At 42.9% G+C, this 17,741-nt stretch overlaps 1 protein-coding gene across 2 annotated transcripts in view; it reads right to left on the reverse strand.

Annotated features, from left to right (window-relative positions):
• WIPF1 (WAS/WASL interacting protein family member 1) overlaps window positions 1–17,741 on the reverse strand; it is a 60,383-nt gene that overhangs the window by 40,199 nt on the left and 2,443 nt on the right. The window contains exon 1 of one of the 2 annotated variants that reach the window (XM_075093493.1): window positions 8,067–8,156. The exons of the other annotated variant lie outside the window; for it this stretch is intronic. The gene's annotated coding sequence lies outside the window, so the exon portion shown is untranslated. Of the gene's footprint in view, window positions 1–8,066; window positions 8,157–17,741 lie in introns of those variants that run through there. 2 annotated transcript variants of the gene reach the window in all.

Below are 17,741 nucleotides of genomic sequence, written 5' to 3' on the forward strand. Positions count from 1 at the left end.
ATTACACATATCAAATTTTATAGATTCAAAGTTTACAAAATTTTCAGAGTGATAATGAATGGATGTATTCAGATAGATGCAGTTACCTGCAATTTTCAGAAATATTTTTCAATTGAACATGGCAAACAGCTTTCACAGGAACTTGAGTCCTATGAAAAATACTTTATGACTTCAGAAGAGTAGAGCATGTCTTCTCAGCTGTATCAGCGTGCATCCATATTGTTCCATCACTAGATGACAATAACAAGTCTGAACATGTCACAAAAGGAAGGATAGTCAAAACCTGCATTAGAAGAATGTGTTTACAGGATTAGTCAATACGTGGTGCTTTAGCAGAATTTTTTTTTTAATTTTGGAAAGGCAATCTACTCCTAAGTGGTACCAACATCAGAAATGCTGACACAGCCTGGAGGAGAGGCAGAATGGTCTTACCAGGGTCAGCATGAAGATACTGCTCTGCTGGAAGATGCTCCTTGTGGAGCACAATAAAAACCCTTCAATTAGGCTAAGGGGGCAGAGATCAATTAAATGCCCCTTTATTTAGTGAGAGCTGAAATAACAACAGGCAATGCCTGGGGCACTGATCAGCCTGGCAAGGAGCAGTGAAGGCAAATGGGTTACACAGCCAGAGGGGTTCCCTTGGAGACTGATTGCAAACATATGTGCTGGGGCACTGATTGAACTTAGCTGTACCTAAGTGTGGGTGTGAAGAACCTGAAAGCAGGAAGACAGTGATGCTGCACATTTGGGATGCAAAGCTTTCAGCAGCAACACTCGTTTATGGCTGTCCTTCCACTGCCATTCATTTCTCCCACAGTGCCCCACAGCTCTCTCAGGTGTGTTGGCTCAGTGGTTCCACAGCCTGTGCCAAGGACCGTATTGAGGAACCGATCTAGTATTCAGAAGGTGATTAGGTTTTTTTCTTTCCCCCACCCCTCACTCCCAGGCAGCAGGGGACCACTGCTAGTATGAGGCTGGCTCTGCTGCTACCCAGGCTGTAACACAAAACCATAGCTTACAGTAAGAAGGCCAGAGCAACCCAGTGGGAGCTTCTGCTTTGGCCACTGGTTGATGCATTCTATGTAATTTTAATGTAAATTAAGAGGTTTCTACTAAAAATGACATCTTTTAAATTCAACTGTGCCAGATGAAGACTTCAGTCTTGTAAGGAGCCTCCTGATGACCACCAGACACAGATTACCTCCCGTCTACTGCCTTGGAGCTTCCTACCACTGCTCACTAGTTTACTACTATCAAAAGAGCCAAATTAGCTCCAATAATTTTTATCAGTGCATTAAAGTAATCTGACTGATCCTGCTGGAAATCAAGTGGCAATGGTTTTGAGGATCCCTCCTACCTACAGAGATGCTGGAGTAACGACCTCTGGCAAAGAGGCAGCAACCAACAGCAGGATTTCACAGAGCAGCATGCGCCCGCTGCTGGGTTGCCGGCTGCCAAGTTCGGTGCTTATGCAAAAGTAACTGCACAAGTATAATCCTACCTCCCCTGGCAGCTGGCAGACACAGTATAAGAAGTTGCTGGATAAAGGGACAAGCTCATGAAAGGAGAGGATCCATTCAGGCTGACGAGGTGAGACCAGCACAAACCTTTCCAATTCAAGGAACTTCAGCAGCTTAGCACTGAACAAATCACACCCATCTAACAAGAGATAAGTCTTTTAAGTGTAAACATACAGACGATACCCACACAAAAGGAAATACATGCATGACTGAAAAAAGACTGGTCCACAAAATGGATGCTTTTGCATCAGACTCTTTGGGCATACACACGCCTACTTGTGCATGTACATCTGAGCTCCTGCAGTTGCAGCAGCAGCGCATGTACAAACACATGTCCACAGATGCACCTGCTCTGCCCCCATTTAAAGTTTTGGGCCAAATGGCCAAGGTATTATTTACACTGGAAGACACTTGAGAGCACTGTGAGATGCACGCAGCTTAAGCATTTTCCCGTTGGTAAGCACGCAGAGACATGATACGCTGGAGCCCGAGCTTCAGAGGCACCAAGGGGAAGTTGAAGAGTTCAGGAAGTAGCCATGTTTGCTCTCAGCACACTGCCTCTTTGTCCTCCCCCAGCTGCTCGCCCAGGGGCTTTCAGACAGCCTGAATCTCTCACAAGAGACGGGTTATTTCTCTCCATTTTAAGAAGGGGCTATGTTTACAAAGTCACTTTTAATGTGCCAACTGCTGTGCGAGGGTCTAGCGACGTATATTGGACTGTGCCAGAGATGTGCTTGGAGTCGCTGTCGGAGCAAGCGTACTTTTATATCCCCCCAGATACTCCAGGTTGTTCAAGACAGGAAGAATTCGTTCACCCAGGAGGTAACTTGCAGTCTTCCAGCCACTTTTAAGCTACACCCAAGGAAAACAGCCTCCCAGGGTGTTGCTTCAGCCAAGTCCAGAGTGCAGCGGCACCTTGGCATGACCTTCAGCAGGGCCACGAAGGCACTGCAGGGACAGCAAATGCAGCTGTGTGACACCGGGGGGGACTTGCTGTGTCCACAGAACTCTCATCCAGCAGGGTTTGCAGAGCCACCACAGACACCAGAGGATCTGTCAGCTCTGACCACAGACCATTTAGATGTGAAGGGAAACATCTGAAGCCTGATAAATTCTGTCCCGTGTAAACAAACTGCTTATTTCTCCATCCTTGCCACGATGAGGCGTTTGTTGACTAGCACTTTCCAGGACAAAAGCCTTGGCAGGATTTTCGGCAGTAACCTTATGCAATAAGACAACTACTTGTAACTAATGCTGTATCTCACCTTGTAAATACACAAGCCAAAACCATCTCTGTCTTCTGAGTGGTAAGCATACCTGAAGCTCTTCCTTATGTACACTTGGGTACCTAATGGAGACATGTGCTAGTAACCCTGCAGATGGCACAAGTTGTTTTAAAGATGGTAAATTGACTTCCCCTCACCTGCCATGAGATCAAACAGCATTTGATTTATGGATAAAGGACCACCCCAGCAGCAATAACAAGCTGCACAGTGGCCTGACAGATGAGCTACACAGGGATGTTAATAGACACAGCTGTAAAGCCATTTACACAAATAATTTGCAGTCATGCGCTATGGGGATAAAAAGGCAATCAGGGCCTCTGAGGTTTTTGGTTTAGATTAGAAACATGCACTACCCTACATCCACACATTGGAGTATACTGGACATGGTGACCCATGCTAACGGAGCATGCTGAATCCTAGCAATCAAAACCCACATGTACCACCTGCCTTATAAAAATGGGCCCTATTTATTAATTTTATAGAAACTCACCCCCTTTACCTATATGGCTAAGACTACACACGGAGAGAATAGTGGATATGGTGGGGACTGTTTTCTATCTGGTACCTGTCACCAGCAAATATGGGCAATTAACATCTCAGTGATTGGGCAAAACAATCTGTACTGCTCCTGACCTTGAGCGGGCACAACATATGCGAGTGCAAGAGTAAGCCATCATTTGGAGCTGCTAATACGCAACTACAACAAAAAACCCCACCCAAATCTGTTTGCCAAATCACCAGAGTCAAGCACTAATACAGAGGTGTTCAAACTTCAAAGCAGGAGCACAGTCGCAAGAGTTTGTTGAAAGAATTACAACCAGGCATGGAAACTGGGACTTCTCAGTGGCATATAATCCCTGCTGTTTCCATTTCCTCTTGCTCATTATCAGCACAGACGGGGGCTGAAGATTAGTAAACAGTGGGTGTTTGGGGTGAATTAGAGCATGTGTGATGTAGAGCTAGGTATCCTGGTGGCATCCAAGTGACTTTGTAGAGAGATGTAAATATTTAATGTTGCCCACTACATTCCTTCAGAATGCTGAAATATTAACACGTTACTTGGGGGTGGGAGAATCATATCAGATAAAACAGTGCCTATCTCAGCCTTCATCTGGGACATGAAGAAAACCTAATGGTCAAAAGTTTTCTGGCAAATCCCCCCTTTAGAGCCATGTGTGTTTTGATGAAGAGTTTTCACACTGTTCCAGTCCTGTCTGAAAGAAGAAAAAACTCTGGAATGAAAACCTTTACACAGCTATGTGTGCATGAGACATTACATTTTCAGCTATCTCCCTTGGTTTTAGCCACAGGTTACCCTTTCAGAGGACAGCCATGAAAATAAAAGCCATTACTAAGAAAACATAATATGCCTTGAAACAACTACGAATTTCCTGACTTGAGTGAAAGTTGCTGAACTCTCAAGCCTTGCAGTCAGAAAGTTACTTGTTATCCCTGCCTCAATAATATAGATATTAACAGACCCCTGAAAAAAAGTCCTGCACTGCATGTATATTATGAAATGTGTTGTAAGATATTTTTAAAAGGAGATCTCTATCTTTGTGGAAGTCTCTTCATATCACTATAGATATTCCAAATAACCATAATTTGTTCTCAGGAACCAAAAAAACTTCTGTAGAAGGAATGTCACTGGTCATTGCTTACAATACTTAATTTCACATAAAGCCTAGTTTCTTAGTTTGCAGCCTTTTTACACAATAAGCTTGAGACACAGTTTCTCTTTGACCTGATATATAAAGAATATGGGATTACTCAACAGGTCCACCAACGTAAGAAACAATGTATGCTATCTTTCTGAAGAGTATTTTCAACAATTTACGCTCAGTAAAAATTGCCTAGCTGTTTTTCTAAAGCCTTGCCAGTGACATGCCTAGTCTTCAAGTATGTTTTTCAATATAAGCATTGCTATGATAGTGATATTGAAAGATATTTATTATTGAGTAATTTGTCTTTAGCTATTAGCACGAGTCTTAAAGTTTACAAAGTTTCAGGTATAAACAGTACGATGAAGAGTTAATATATACTTGTTTATTTCAGTAGAAAGCATCAACTATTTTAAGAGATCACACTTAAATCTGAGTAATACTTTATATTCAAAATTCCCATCAGCATTTGGGTACACATATACACATACATATATGAACAAATTAAAAAAGCTAAACAAATCCGCACCTTAGAAATCATGACCTACTACAACATCCACACATTTTAAAGCCACAGAAACAAAATTCACTGACAAGAGCAATTTTTCATCTGACACAAGCCATAGAGCTTCAAGCTGTTACTTCCACTTAGTTTATTTCCTCTTTATACTCTGAATTTTCATAACGGAAGCACTGAAAACTTGCTATTAAGTGGAAAGTAGAAAGGAAGCTAGCTATAAGCAGGATAATGCAGGAGTACATATTGATATGATTTCACTGGAGTCAAAAGGGCTGCGTACCATTTTATAGTAGGAGCATCCTATCCAGCACTCATACCCTTTTACTGTTTTTTTTTGTTTTTTTTTTTTTAATGGAAAAAAAGTCCCAATCAGTGGGAACTTTAGTCCATTTCTTGCATTCTTCCCATGGGTGGTATATTCCACATCAGGAATATCTGAATGCCAAATATAGACACAGATCAGAGTCTGTGCATACTTGCTGGGTGATTATAAAACAGAAGCAGCTTCTCTGCTGTATAATGGATGATATCTTTCATTCCTTGCTTAGGTAAAAGTGCCAGCAATCCCATACTGACTGGAACAACACCCGAGTAAGGTGAGTGAGATCAGATCATGTATTTTCCTTTAATATTTACTGAAAACAATATTCTCCCAAGAATAAACAGGAGAAGGGGAGGCTCAGTGTCTGAATATGTATATCCACTGCATGCCACATTCACATTTAATTATCTATGCAGTTACTACGTATTAGGAGAGTTTATTACTGTGAACTAGAAGAGCAGTAGTTAAAAAACTAACAGGGAATTGCAGGGTCCATGAAAAGCATCCTGATAACAGCCTTGGAGACTAGAGGTCTCCATTTCCTTAGACAGTGAAAAATTCAGCCCTGTTGAGAGATCCTACACCTCACTCACATCTAGAGGTAGCTACTCAGAACACATTCAAGCAAGATTGCTCACACCACACCAGTATTGGCTCTGATCTGAAAGGATCACTCACTAGCCATCAGGGAACAGTTTTGATCCTCACTCAAGATCTGACTACTTTGTGACAGCTTTCAGCATGGAAGTCATTCAACGCCATTTTGAGCAAGAACTTTAGTCTTGTAGACCTGGGATTACCGACATATTGTACTTAGACTACACTAAACCTGACAGAAAGCAATCATCAAAGAATCATAGAATGTCCTGAGTTGGAAGGGACCCGCACAGATCATTGAGTCCAACTCCTGTCCCTGCATAGGACAACCCCAAAATTCACGCTATGTCTCTGAGGGCGTTTTCCAAATGCTTCTTGAATATTGTCAGGCTTGGTGCCGTGACTGCCTCCCTGGAGAGCCTGTTCCAGTGCTCCACCACCCTCTGGGTGAAGAACCTTTTCTTAATATCCAGCCTAAACCTCCCCTGGCACATCTTCCTGCCATTCACTAGAGTCTTGTCATTGGTCACCAGAGAGATCAGCACCTGCCCCTCCTTTTCCCCTCGTGAGGAAGCTGTAGACTGCGATGAGGTTTCCCCTTGGTCTCCTTTTCTCCAGGCTGAATAAACAAGTGACTTTAGCTGCTCCTCATACAGCTTCCCCACTAAACCCTTCACCAACTTCATGGCCCTCCTCTGGACATTCTCTAGTAGCTTTGTATCCTTAATATACTGTGGCACCCAAAACCGCACACAGTACTCGAGGTGAGGCCACACCAGCACAGGGTAGAGCAGGACAACCACCTGCTGCAAAGCAGTGCTTGATGCACCCCAGGACATGGTTGGCCCTCTTGGCTTCCAGGGCACGCTGTTGGCTCATGTTCAAAAAGCCGTTGACCTGAACCCCCAAGTCCCTTTCCATGGTGCTGCTCTCCAATCTCTCATTCCCCAGTCTGTATGTACATCCAGGGTTGCCACAGCCCAGGTGCAAAATCCAGCGCTTGCCCTTGTTAAACTTCATATGGTTGGGGATTGCCCAGCTCTAATTTGTCTACATGTCTCTGCATGACCTCTCTGCCCTCGAGAGTGTCAACAGCTCCTTCTACTTTTGTGTCATCAGCAAACTTAATTAGTATTCCTTCAAGGCCTGCATCCAAGTAATTTATGAAGAGATTAAAGTGTACTACCCCTAAGATGGATCCCTGCAGAACCCTCCTAGTGACTGGCTGCCAGCCCGATGTACCCCCATTTATTATGACCCTTTGAGCGACCCATCAGCCAATTGTTCACCCACTGCATTACGTGTTCATCCAGCTGTACGCTGGACATTTTTTTCCAGGAGAGTACTGTGAGAGACAGTATCAAAAGCTTTACTGAAATCCAAAAAGATGACATTGACTGGCTTCCCTTGGTCAGCTAGGCAGGTAAGTTTGTAAAGCAGGACTCTACTCTTGTGAATCTGTGCTGGCTGGGACCAATCATCAAATGTCCTGAGTTAGGAGGGACCCGAAAGGATCATCAAGTCCAACTCCCGTCCCAGCACAGGACAGCCCCAAATTCACATCATGGCTCTGAGGGCCTTGTCCAAGTGCTTCTTCAATATTGCCAGGCTGGCACTGTGATGCCTCCCTGGGGAGCCTGTTCCAGGGCTCCACCACCCTCTGGGGGAAGAACCTTCTAAGACCCAACCTAACCCTCCCCCAGTACATCTTCGTGCCATTCTCTCAGGTCCTGTCGTTGGTCACCAGAGAGAAGAGACCAGCGCCTGCCCCTCCTCCTCCCCTCGTGAGGAAGCTGCAGAGCACCATGAGGGCTGCTCTCAGCCTTCTCTTCTCCAGGCTGAACAAACCAAGGGACTTCAGCCGCTCCTTGTACAGTTTCCCCTCTAAACCCTTCACCAACTTCCTGGCCCTTCTCTGGACACTCTCAAGGAGCTTTATATCCTTTATATCATATACCCTGTGGCGCCCAACACTGCCCACAGTGCTCGAGGTGAGGCTGCCCCAGCGCAGAACAGAGCGGGACAATCCCCTCCCTCGCCTCTACCCTTGTGAACCCGTGCTGGCTAGGACCAATGACTGTGTTGTCTTTCAGGTGCTTTTCCAATAACTCCCAGAATAATCTTCTCCATAATTTTGCCAGGCACAGAAGTGAGACTTACAGGCCTGTAGTTACTGGGGTCATCCCTGTTGCCCTTTCTGAAGACTGGGACGTTTGCCAGCTTCCAGTCAATTGGGACCTCTCCAGATTCCCAAGAATACTGAAAAAAAAAAAAGTGATTGAGAGAGGTCTCACTACATTAGCCAGCTCTTTAAGTACCCTTGGATGAATCTCATCAGGCCTCACGGACTTGCAAGACCCACACAAGTTCGGGGTTGACTGGGAGTTTATCATTGCCACAGTCATGTTTCTCTAGCCCAGGGCTGTTAGTCACATGTTTAATCACAGCTTACCTGCTTAGAGACAAACTGCTGATCTAGAAATAAAATGCCCTATAATTGCCAGTCACCAAAATCTGGTTTCCTCAACTGCTGAAATTGAGTCAGTTACCAGAGGAATGCACTCACAGGACAAAGCAACACCTCTACCTTAAAACAGGCATGGGGACATGCTGTTGTCCCCACAAGTAGCCAAATAAAAGGAGCTGGGCTTCTGATGCCTTGGCTATGCAAGTTCCCACAATGTGCGTGGGAACTGGTGATTAGGGTAAGCCCCCAAACGTGCAGGTCGAGGCTGAGAGTGGAGGCAGCATTTTGGTATTCTGGTTCAAAACAGCTTGGCACCAGAAGCTTATTAGTAGAAGCTCCACACAACAATATAACTGAACTTATGATTATCTGCCTATATCTTACTCTACATGCATTTTGTTTCTTCTTTCCTCTCCTAATAGCAAAAGGCCAGCTACTCAGTAGAGTACAGAATAATTAAATTTATAGCAAAGTGTATGGCTTATAGCTCTGAGGGCGTTACCTACGCACAACAGAAAGCACCATCCCTGTGTATTTTGAAGCATGGCTGTCTGAAAAGTTGCTGCTAACGGAGCAGAAATGCCTTACTGTCCAATTTCTAGACTATTCAGCGAAGCTGGCTGGCTCCCCTGCCGCCACAGCAGGGACCTAAAAGAACAGCACAGAGGAAAGTGGCAGGGGCCTCCTAAAACCCTCCTGCTCAGCCTGAAGAGTTACAGCTGCCCCAGAGTAAGTGGGGAGGACTACAGCATGGTCCCCTTGGGGGGAGGTGAGACGATTAGTCACGGGCATTTTGGTAGGCCCAATGCTTCCAGTTGGTCTGTGGGCCACGTCCCAGCAGAGCCAGCATGTCCTGGCATGCTCCCTCATGGAGGATGAATTGTGAGTCGATACTCCCCAGCTCTCATCAGCAATGCCTCAAAGCATCCCCACACACTGCAGGAATCTAAAGGTGTTTCTTCGCCCACTTTCCCATTGCCACGTGCTGCCAGTGGGGGCTCACCTACACTAGCTGTGATACAGGCTTTTTATACCTACTTGAGGTTTCATGATGCTGATAGTTTGGATTTAAGTACTTTGTGACATATTTAACTTTAGGCTTTTTGCTGCTAAATGGGACAAGGACTGTTCTCTCAACTTCTAATGCCAAAGCAACCACCTCGCACTGCTCTTGGGAATTCCAGTTTCGAAGACTTTTGATTGTCCATGAGGCTATTTCCATAATTATATCCTTAAGAACTATTTTTTTAAAATTCCTTATTTTATACTTGCCTTTATACCAGATAGGACTCCTTTGTGACAGGGTCCGAGATCCCGCACTGATGCACGTTACAGAAAAGGACAGTGCTACGAGGGGTCACAGGCTCCATTGGGAAATGAAGAAACCAGGACCTGAACGTGCCAGAGTCAAATACAGAGAAGTAAGACTGCAGTTTGTACCAATTTCACTGGACAGAACTGAGGTTTATTGCATCAAATATGCCTGCAGATACTCTGGGTTTTTTCCTCCCCAGTACAGTCACATCACAGCAACCCTCCAAAACTTTAGAAGAAAGATGTCAAGGGCACTGGACCTTTAGAGCAGAAGAAAGAGTGATCCTACCTTCAGGATGGTGATTTCAAAAAGTAACCAGCAGTGTCCACCAGAGAACAGATGGAGCACTTCCAGAAGCCTAATGGAAAACAGCCCAGGGGACAGCCCCAGGAAACTCTGTCCTGATCTTGCCCAGAACAATCCTGCTCCATTGGTCTCTTCTCAGCACTGATCCCAATAGCAACCTTAAATTAAGGGCAGGATTCGACCCAGGGTTGTACCTACCAGCTCTTTTGCTAGTCCAGAGTGATTTGTGTGTATGTGCGTGTGTGTTCTCACTTCCTAGGGCTTAAAGCCAGGCCTAGCTTAGACACGGCAGTGGGACATTTCCTTATCTCTATATGAAGAGAAGAGTGAAAATAGATTATTTTTTTTACACTTTCCCTTCTTGCAGGGTTTTTCCATTCTGTTTTCATTTGCTTCTGTCCATACCTCACAGTGGATAGCCTGGAGCAAAGGCCTTGGATGCTGTAATGCTGTGGGATTATATACCATGTGGTATCATTACCATGGTTTCTTTAATGCCTCATCAGTCTCGCTGATTAGTGAGCGGATGGTGAACAAACATTTGTGAGAAGAATAAAAGCTTTCAGTCTGAGCAGAATAGAGCAGTCATGTACCACTCCTACTGTAAACAACTATAAACTCCATTATCCCTCCTAAGAGGAACGTTCTTGGGGAACTTTGAAAGTAACACAAACCAGAAGACAACAATGGCAGTTCTTTCCCTTGGAAGCACAAAAATCCCTCAGTGTTCTCATTTAAGTACTGCACATACTGACATCCAACTGGGTTTTACCCTGCAATTCACTTGCATTATCAGGGATGTTCCACTAAACAACTGGCACATTTTAGATGAATAAAGAGGGAACTTGTCCAGTCTTCTCAAGCTGTTTGTCAGTTATGGAACACTTCATTTTCTAGTTCACTATAACAGCTCAAGTTAATTTGTCTTCCTCTTGACTCCAGTCAGCATGCACACTTTTTTTAAGGACGCACAAATACAAAAAAAAAGCTGTAATAAAACTTGGAGACACTGATCCAGCAGAGAGCTGCTAGGAGGAGGATAACCAATAAATGAGGAAATAAATATTGCTCTGGTTCAATTTAAGGGGACAAATAAGTATAAGTATGCAGCAACTCTCTGAAGAGTAAGATGCTTCGCTTTGAAAAGATCATCTTATTTGAAATTAAAACTAAACAAGACAAGAACATGTTCATTCACAGCCAAGGGACACTAGTCAATTCAATTAAGAATAGTCTGTTTAAAGTAAGTTGTACCATGGAACAGTTTTTCTGCCCCTCCCTAAGTCACCTATTCAGATAAAATGCAGAACTTGTATTTGAAAATACAGTAGGAAAGTCCAAGGGAGAAGGATTTCCTTGTGGTTTGTTGCTGCCTAGTATTAAAACAAAGTTTTGGAGCTGTCTGCTGCCATTTGAGAGTTTCAGGTTCCCAGATATCACCAGAACTATTGATTGGAAAAGTTGTATGTTCAAGGAATATCTTTCTCTCAGTTTCAAAGCAATATTAGTCTGGGGTGGTTTAAAAATGGAACCTGCAGACAGGAATGATGATATACTGCTAAGTGTTGCCTCTGTGGCCTCAGATGAATAGCATTCTCTCTAAAACTGAAATAGTCACCCCTTCCTTACTACCACATTGCTATAATTTGATTTTTCATTTCATCCCATTGGAATAGAAAATGTATTCTACTGGGCATTGGTTAAAAGCATTCCCTGTGTCAGAGGTCCTAAGGAAAACAAACAAACAAAAAAAATCAACAAGATGTATGACCACATGAAGAACAAGGAGGAGCATCTGACCAAACAGAGATACATATAAAGAGATCAATACATTGAGTCATGCAAACTCCCTTATGTGCACGAGCGTGTGGTTCTTTACTTACAAAATACATAACACACAGTACCCTTTTTGGTTTACATTTAATACTCCCTTCAAAAACTGTTTTCAGTAGCTTCAAGTGTGAAAGTAAAAGTGAAAAATTCTCTATTTTGCATTTCCATGCCAGAAAAAAAACCCCAAACTTTTGGAAATATGTTAGGCAAAGTGGGTCAGTCAATGTTGGGTAAATCAGGACATGAGGAGAGCAGTGACTGATGTGATAGCCATGGGAGGACTGATGAGTTGGGGTAAACTGAAAAGAGGACTGTACAGCTTAGTATTGCCTAGCTGATACTGTCTGTGTTTGCCCAACCGTAATCCAAATTGATTCAAGAATATCAAAGTAGTGTCCTTGAATTACTAGCTGAGGAACATTTCCTCAGGTAGGAGGCAAGGGGCAGAATAAGCAATCCTTCCCTTCTCCTCCCCCCACTCCCCCAAGTGTTTTTCATCACCCATGTCTTTTTATTAGAAAATGTACCTAGCTGATGCTAGTTACAAAACCAGTTACCATCCTGTTTAGGCTACTCATAAAAGGAAGGTTCCCGATTCATGCCACCTTCTTATAGCTCTGGAGTGCTACCCCAGCAGCTGGAGCTTGCAAGCTGCCTCCAAGCACCTACTTCTCTCCTCTGGGACCAGGGTAATTTGAGGGCAGCTATAAGGTCGCACAATTTTCAGAGCCTATCAGTGAGGTGAGCTAATGAGGTACCATCTGTTGCTCCCAGCAGAAACAGCAGACACCCCACTGATCTAGGGCAGCAGCTCTTAAACTTAACTGTTCACATCACTGCTTTTAAAGAAAAAATGAAAGAAAAAAGGGGGGGGGGAAAGAAGCTCAGGCAAACTCCTCTTTCACTTATTGTAAAAGGAGGCAGGGCACAGCTCCAAGCCACTGGCTGCACAGACTGGTCTGGAGGGACACTGTATCTGCTAGAACTCATTTTACCTTCTTAATTCCCAAGAATATTTTAAGGATCATATTTTGCACATTTGATAACGCTGCACTCACCCTTTCACAGACTTTCTTGCCTATGGAGATCTTTAAACCATCAAGAGAGAAATAATCTGTATTTGCCAGTTAAAAAAAAAAAAAAATAATCAACAAACCTAACAACATCCAACCTAAACCTGAGCCATAAACAAAAAGTACCCGCTGTAGTTAGTTGTTTTGATAGGCCATAGTAAGGTTGGGAACAAAAGGGAATAGTGCCTGGACACAGGGTGACATTTACTCTCTTGATAGGCAACTGATAATCATGAAGGGCCAAAAGCCTTCAGATGTGCTGCTCACATGACTGTAATAAGCCTGGAGACCCGCTCCTCGTCAGTGGACAGTACAGTTTGGGCTCTACAGACATAAACACCTGCTATAGTTCCATATATTTCCTTCCTGTATTTGGATTACATTTACACTTATTAATTTAACCAGCAAAACAAAAATCTGAAAACAAAACCAGAGCCTGGATCAGAAGATTCTCTACATAGTCTATGGTTTAATATTCAGAACTACAGGAGGTTAAGTTTTATATACTCTCAAGATTCAGTGGGAAGAAACTCATGCTGCTAACTAAATCCTACAGTGTGCTGGGCCAGTGTTATAAGCCTGCGGGCAGAGTCTGGACCTGCCAGCCTTGGGCAGTCTATGCCAGCACTCTCATGTGCTCTGCAGGTATTTCCTTTGCCAAGAAATTTGAAGTTCTCAGGTCTACACGTGTCCCATCATAAAGATGTCTTTTCTAAGGTTTAAGACAGTCTGTTGTATTCAGCCACATCACTGAGCATGGCTAATTTGGAATACATTCACAAGCACTCAACACTTGTCTTGCTTCCTCTGCAGCCAGGCACAGCACCCATACCTATCTTCCAAGCAAAGCTGCCCAGACAATTCAGCTTTATGTAGCTGGCAGGCTCAGCTGTTACAGGATATTACTCCAACACACAGCTCTCTTCGCAGAGCAGCAATGCATGTGTATAATTGGACAACAGGTTGTGGCAACAATGAAATAACACATTATTATATCTGATTTCTATGACTTAAAGGATTTCCCAACTTTTGGTGCCTGCTGATGCCCTCTTAGTGTTTAGATAGCCATGTCAAGTGAGTTACAAAACCATTTGTTATTGTGGTGAATAAGTGATGGACAAGTCTGCTGAATGATGCAAGGCTCCACTGACTTTTAGTTATGCTTATATAACTCCATAGTTCCACAGCTGCTAATAATTAGCAGATGACCTGCATAAGTGCTAGACAAAAAAAGATGAGAAAGGAAAATCCTTCTTCATCACTTCAGAAACAAACTACCAAAACAAGAGTAATTTTTTTTAATCTGCCGTGATTTTCTTTTTCTCCTCTCAACAGAATTCAGACAAACACAGCATAACAAATTCAGCATAACTTATAACTGAAGACCTGAATGGTGCCTTGTTCATAGCATTTGGATTTGAAACACAGATGCAGTTAACTCACAGCTTAACTCCTTCCATGGTACTCTTTAAAATGCTGATCTATGTTCTGCTCAGCTTCCAGATTTTAAAAAGTTTTCTTCAAGTGATTTTTATTTTTTAAAACAAAGAGAGATTCAAACTTGGATTCAGTGTACAGCTTCCTCTGCTCTTTTCCTCTCTTAAGAGATTAATTGTTATGCAGCAAACTGGGAATAACATCACTTTCTAAAAATTTCCTTTGCAGCTCTCATCTTTATTTCACCAAATTCTTTTCCAGATCTGATGTTCTCAGCGTTTCCTGAAAAAGTCAATGCAATAAACTGTTCTTTAGTACTAAAAAACCCTATGAATATGACAGATAAAGAAAAAAAAAAAAAAAGAGAATCTTTTGGAGTGTAAAAGTAGTCTCTGTTGCCAAGTGATCTGAAAGTAGTTGAGTAGGGAAAGGAGATGGTTTACATTTAAAAGACAACATCTTTTAGTTACTAAAGCTCTAGTCTGCCAGTCAGGAGATTTATGATCCTCTCCCAGCACTATTACTGACCTGCTGCTATGCAACTTTGGGCAAAGTCACTTCCCCACACTATGCTTCTCTATGCACTCCAATTTTAAAAGTCTGATTAAAGACTTTAAGGCCGTTTTTGGATGTTTTGAGACCACTTTTATTCCCCAGATGTTCTGGGGACAGACAAAAGCAGCCATGTTTATCCAGTAATGCAGAAACACAGCACAGAGCCATCTGGAAGAAACTGCTGGATCTCATCTAGTTCAGAGCAGGGCTAACCTGGCTTAAAGCAGATTGTTTAGGCCTTGTCTAGCCCAGTTTTTAGACCACCTCCAAGGACAGAGACTCTACAATCTCTCTCTACAACCAGTGGTTAGCCACCCTCACCACAGCAGACCTTACTGGCAATTTTCAAAGGAAGCAGTACAACTAGCAGAAGAATGCAATTTCTTCTTAGGGCTCACTTCTGGTCCTGTTAAGTCAGGGTCCAGGAAAACTCAGAGAAGCTTATGCCATGCTGCCTGCTCTTCATGGCAAGAAGATTTCATCACTCAAGCACAGCATTCACCAAAAATATTAACAAGAGGGAGGAAGAGGGAATCACCCCACTTCCTGAAGTTATCACAAGAGAAACATGCACAAGCTATTTTGGGCTCGCTGAAGCTGCTAAGAGCATTTAATTTAGCCTCTGTGTTACTCCCCATTAGAGAATATCCTGTAGTTTCTTCAGCAGAAGATACATACTCAAGTTTAGCTCAAATGAGAAGGAGAGCCATCTCATGAAAACATGCACTGGAGCCGACAGGAAGGCCCTTCACATGGACTTAGTCCCACAAAGCAAATGGCAGGAGTTACACACACACACTGAAGAAATTAAAGATGAGGGGTGCCACATAAACAGCATAAATCTTAGGAACTTTTGCTTCTGCAACATTAGTAGTTTAAGGAGCTACAAAATTATACATTTTAACTGCAAAGTGTACTTATGTGTAATTGGAACCAAATGTAGAAGAACACTAACAAGGTTACAGCAGAGTTAAGTGTTACAAAACAGACCCTCAAACTAGTCCTTGCGCTTCCAGTTTATCTCCTTCCAGGAATAAAGAAAAACTTTCTATTCTGAACTCCTTTGATCTCTCAGATTTAGACAAAACTGCTCCCTTGCCACTTCTGTCTCCCGCCTTAGAGACACTCTTCATTGATCTTTGTGAACTGAGTTGGATGAGGCCCAAGGACAGCTGCTCTTTCAGACCTGCGTGCCTGCAAGGCTGAAGGGCAGCTGCAGTATCTTTCAGAGCCCTGGTGGTCAGGGTTATGTGCACTGAAAAAAAATAATCTTTTCACAATTCAGATTTCACTTAAAACTCAGCAGCAGTGGCATAGTACTTGCTGAGAATCACAACAGAGTACTAATGTAGTAGACAGTTCATTGATTTCCTTCCCTTTCCTCCTCTTTAGATATCTAGACATACACATAGATGTAGCTGACGCTACATGAGAGCCCTACACTGCTATCATACCTATCATACTGGTCACCACAAGCATCCAAAATATTTTAAGTAAAATCTGCTACTAAAGCATCATTCTAGGTATCTTTATGAAATTTAGTTTTTAATAATCCCTTTTCTGGGCTATTTCCCAACTAACAGTTCAGCAGTTATTATTGAATAACAGACAGATTTTCATGTACATCTTTTAAGTAAGGAGCTAAACAAGTAGGCGTTAACTGAACACCCAAATGGCACACAGAACAGAGAGCTGCCTGGAGGATTTGTGGCCACCTCCATTATCCTCATCTTTGGTACTACCAAGACGTGTTCTACCAAACCAAGACTTAACTACCTCCCCACGTAATGAATGCTCTCCCACCCCTACTCAAATACAGCTATCACCACGTATTTTGGACCAAGATACTCAACAGTCCCTTTTTATAACAGATCCAACAGACCAAGTGTTAGAGTGCACCACACAAAGAAAAGGAGAAAGTGTCCACATTAGAGCCAAGAATAATAGAAGTCAGTGGAAAGAACACAAAAGCATTTAATTAGATTTGAATTTTCATAACACTTCATTGTTGTGAAGAAGCCACAATTAAGATATGTTTACCTTGGCAAAAGCATAAACTTTAAAGAAATCCTCCCCTCTCCATTGCATCACTATAACATCATGGTTTCTATACATAAGCCCATTATCCAGATGAAGATTCAATGCAGTTAAAAGCACAGAACATTTCTAAAGGCCGCTGCATAAAGACATTTTACTAAACTGTATATATACACCAAGAACAACTTATGTGCCTCCAAAGAAAACCTATGAATTCCTGTTCTCGTGTCACATTGGTCAGACAACACCAACATATAGGTTTTTGGAGGGAGAAAAGAGTAGGTACAAGCAAGGCAGAAAACAAATAGCTGTTAGAACTTTATGCACTGTCGGTAATGGAGAACAATACTGCAGCATGTTCCCTTCAAAGGGATTAGCATTGCTTAGCACAACTCCTCAGTGGCCTCTCTGCTGAGGACGGTCTGGATGTCATCGGATGTAAAGGTCCCACCTGTTGTCACAGGTGGGAAATTGCTCCTTCTATAGCTAATACCTTTTTCTAGATGCACTCATTCAATTTTGACTCTACTGCATGGGTAAAAGCACTGAAGCCCTGGTGCAATTTTGTGATCACTCTGTGTTTCTCTTATTATTAAAAAAGAGTCTAATAGCCTTGTGGCAATGCAGCCGCCAAAGACAGCACCCTGCCACCTGATGCAGAGAATAATGTAATGCTGTAGAAAGTTAAAAGTAGAAATACTAAGGCAGCAGCAGAAGTTAGGACACAGCTAGAGAGGTTAAACTGTTTTAATTCCCATTTGCTGGGGCGAGTGATCTCAATGCAGGAGGCAGGGGAGAGGCAACACAGGGTT

Source organism: Phalacrocorax aristotelis, chromosome 5 (assembly GCF_949628215.1).
Source record: "Phalacrocorax aristotelis chromosome 5, bGulAri2.1, whole genome shotgun sequence".
In the NCBI taxonomy this organism is placed as follows: Eukaryota; Metazoa; Chordata; class Aves; order Suliformes; family Phalacrocoracidae; genus Phalacrocorax; species Phalacrocorax aristotelis.